The sequence below is a fragment of the Octopus bimaculoides genome, chromosome 9 (genome assembly GCF_001194135.2).
Source record: "Octopus bimaculoides isolate UCB-OBI-ISO-001 chromosome 9, ASM119413v2, whole genome shotgun sequence".
In the NCBI taxonomy this organism is placed as follows: domain Eukaryota; kingdom Metazoa; phylum Mollusca; class Cephalopoda; order Octopoda; family Octopodidae; genus Octopus; species Octopus bimaculoides.
Window position 1 is genome coordinate 3604535 of NC_068989.1, and position 2999 is coordinate 3607533.

Below are 2999 nucleotides of genomic sequence, written 5' to 3' on the forward strand. Positions count from 1 at the left end.
AGAGAGAGAGAGAGAGAGAGAGAGAGAGAGAGAGAGAGAGAGAGAGAGAGAGAGAGAAAGGTAGAGAGCGATGAAGAGATGAAACGCGTTAATGCTGTCGCTGAAGAAAGTCATTACTTGTTTTCCAGACAATTACCACAGATCAACCGCCTAGAATTTAACGGTAATTTAAAGTCTTGTATTTTAGAACATTCGCGAATGGCCATATTGCCTGGCAAATACCAATAAGAGCAAAAACGTAATAGACAAACAAGAAAAACAACAACAAAAGCCACCAACAAAAACTTCCATTCTTTCCTAGTAATGTTATGCTGTTTAGAAGCAGATACATGAATGAACAGAAAGCAAGAACGAAAGAGAGGGAGAAAGAGAGTGAGAGAGAGAGAGAGAGAGAGAGGGAGAGAGAGAGAGAGAGAGAGGGAGGAAGCGAAGAGAGGGAAAGCAACAAAGAGAGGAAGAAATAGGTAGGATTGACCAAACGTCAATGCTGGTCATGGGTAAATGAAATAATTTTAGTTAACGTTCACCTGAAACATCTCTGTAATGACAGGCGTAAATAATTTATCATATTGCACATACGATTTCTGTGTGCTCGTGGGAACGTATGGGGTGTGGGTATGTATGCGTGTTCTTTCTCTCTCTCCATATATATATGTATATGGATATGTATATATAAACATATACGTACACACACAAGCACAAACACACATAGTTGTGTATAAAGTTAGATGTGCAAGTACTCTTGCATGAGTTAGAATTCCACTTAAGTTATTATTATCCAGTCAGCTTCCAGTACAGTGGTTAGGCAACCACTGTACTTAGCAGTGCTACCAGTTATGATATATAGACCATATGTAGTGGAAATTTGTGATAAACACAAGTATAAATTACGTATATACATGTATGTATGTATGTCGCTTCTGCATTTAATCATTTAAATTCTTTGCCAGAAGGAGCTGGTTTCTAACAGAGAGAGAGAGAGAGAGAGAGAGAGAGAGAGAGAGAGAGCCCTATCTTTGCAATGTCAATAACGAAAACATTGTCACCTTTTAAACCTGAGAAAAGTCTTGCATGGTTTTACTGGTCCGCTTACAGATTGTATTAGTAGTTCCCAAATCAGTCGGTTGGCTTCTTTTTCTGAAAATCCAAGCTTATCCAGATTGACATGGCATTTACTTACAAAACCAATTAATCTTGTTATTATTGGTATCAATGTCAATTTGAATGTATGTAGGTATGCACCTCTCTCTCTATCTTTTCTCTCTCTCTCTCTCTCTCTCTCTCTCTATTTATCTCTCTCTCTATTTATCTCTCTCTCTATTTATCTCTCTCTCTATTTATCTCTCTCTCTATCTATCTATCTTAGGCAAAACTTTTTAAATAAGGCAGAAACAATACGAAGTGAAAACAGAACAAGAGTTGGAGTTTTAACTTATATTTCGATATGTCACAGTTGTGGCCCCTTTCGTCAGAACACGTGGAATAAATCGTCGCTCAGATATGTGGGAAATGGTAGTGACATGCGCAGTCTGGTGTTCGTTTGCTAGCTCATTTGTGTAACAGCTTTCTGTTTTTCAGAGTTAGTCCCAGCTTCGTAGTAAGGAAGGTTTTGTTGATCCCTGATAGATTCTGCATTTGGAACTTCCGTGAGTGTCTATATAGGGAAGTGTTTGTGCACATTTAATCAATTGACTAAGAAGTGAAATAGAAATCCAGCGCATGTGTTTATTTTTGACATGATGACCCTCCTGAGATATAACAAAATAAGTTGGCATAATTCCTCAGTTTCATTTCTCAGCTTCTACAGAATATCATAGTCACTAACATTACTATTTCAGTTACTCTAGACAATAAGCAAATATTTTCCCTTTTCTCAAAAATGAAAATATGTGCCTCTTTCTGTACAGTTTGTGAACAAACCCAAATAAATTTGGAATGTCTCTCTATCAAATCAGGATTTTGTAATTTCTAAAGACATGTATCTTTTATCTTTTACTTGTTCCAGATATTGGGCAGCTGCCATGATGGGGCGCCACCTTAGAGGGTTGAGACGAACAAATCGACTCCAGCACTTAATTATTAAAGTCTGATGTTCATTCTATCGGTCACATTTGCCGAACCGCTAACTTGCAAGTTCTTATCAGGAATGTTGCAAACCAAATGCAAAACCGATATATACCGACTTAGATTTGAATTCAAAACATGGCAGTTAAGGAGTATGTCAATAATTCCATATGCAACAGGAACAAACGGAATGGTAAACAACAATTTCTGTAACGTCGTTTCAGAAAGACGATAGGTTTCCAATAAAGATAGAGACAGGTTCCATAAAATAGCAATGCTTGAAACATTTATAGGCATTTTTTTTTCCAAGATGTACCTAAATCTTTTTGATGTAAGATAGGGAAATCCTTCATCTACTTTTCAAATTAAGAACAATAAATATCACTAATGTAATAATAACGTTAAAATATAATTAATCTGATTATAATGTAGCGTGCTTAATTAATTACAGTCAATTAATTATACCATTAGTATCATAATCTTGGTTGCGCAACAGTTTCTAGATCAAGCTTTCGTTCTTCTCTGCTCCTTCTTTCATTCCCTTCTTCTTTTCGTCTCTTCATCCCATTCTTTCACGTACTCCTCTGCCCACTCCTCTCTCTCTATCTCAGTTCTCTTCCGGTGTTTTCTAATAACAAGTCGACTGTAGAAATTGCTTAAACCAAGGGAAAAAGTACTCGTAATCACCCCCTTCACCCCCTCTTCTCCATCCTCTTCTGGTGTTGTTCTTTTATATTTTTCTTTTCTCATTGCCTTTCTTCTTCTTCTTCTTCTTCTTCTTCTTCTTCTTCTTCTTCTTCTTCTTCTTCTTCTTCTTCTTCTTCTTCTTCTTCTCCTCCTTCTTCTTCTCTCACTCCCCCTCTTCCACTTCCTCCTTCCTCTTCCTCAGCCTCCCCACTTTTTCCAATTCCATAAATCTTTCTTTCAAGTCTCCT

At 37.1% G+C, this 2999-nt stretch overlaps 1 long non-coding RNA gene across 1 annotated transcript in view; it reads left to right on the top strand.

Moving 5' to 3' along the window:
- LOC128248686 (uncharacterized) overlaps positions 1-2406 on the top strand; it is a 62648-nt gene extending 60242 nt beyond the window's left edge. The window contains exon 3 of the long non-coding RNA XR_008264843.1: positions 2006-2406. This is a non-coding gene — a long non-coding RNA (uncharacterized LOC128248686). The remainder of the gene's footprint in view (positions 1-2005) is intronic.
- Positions 2407-2999: the final 593 nt, after the last annotated feature.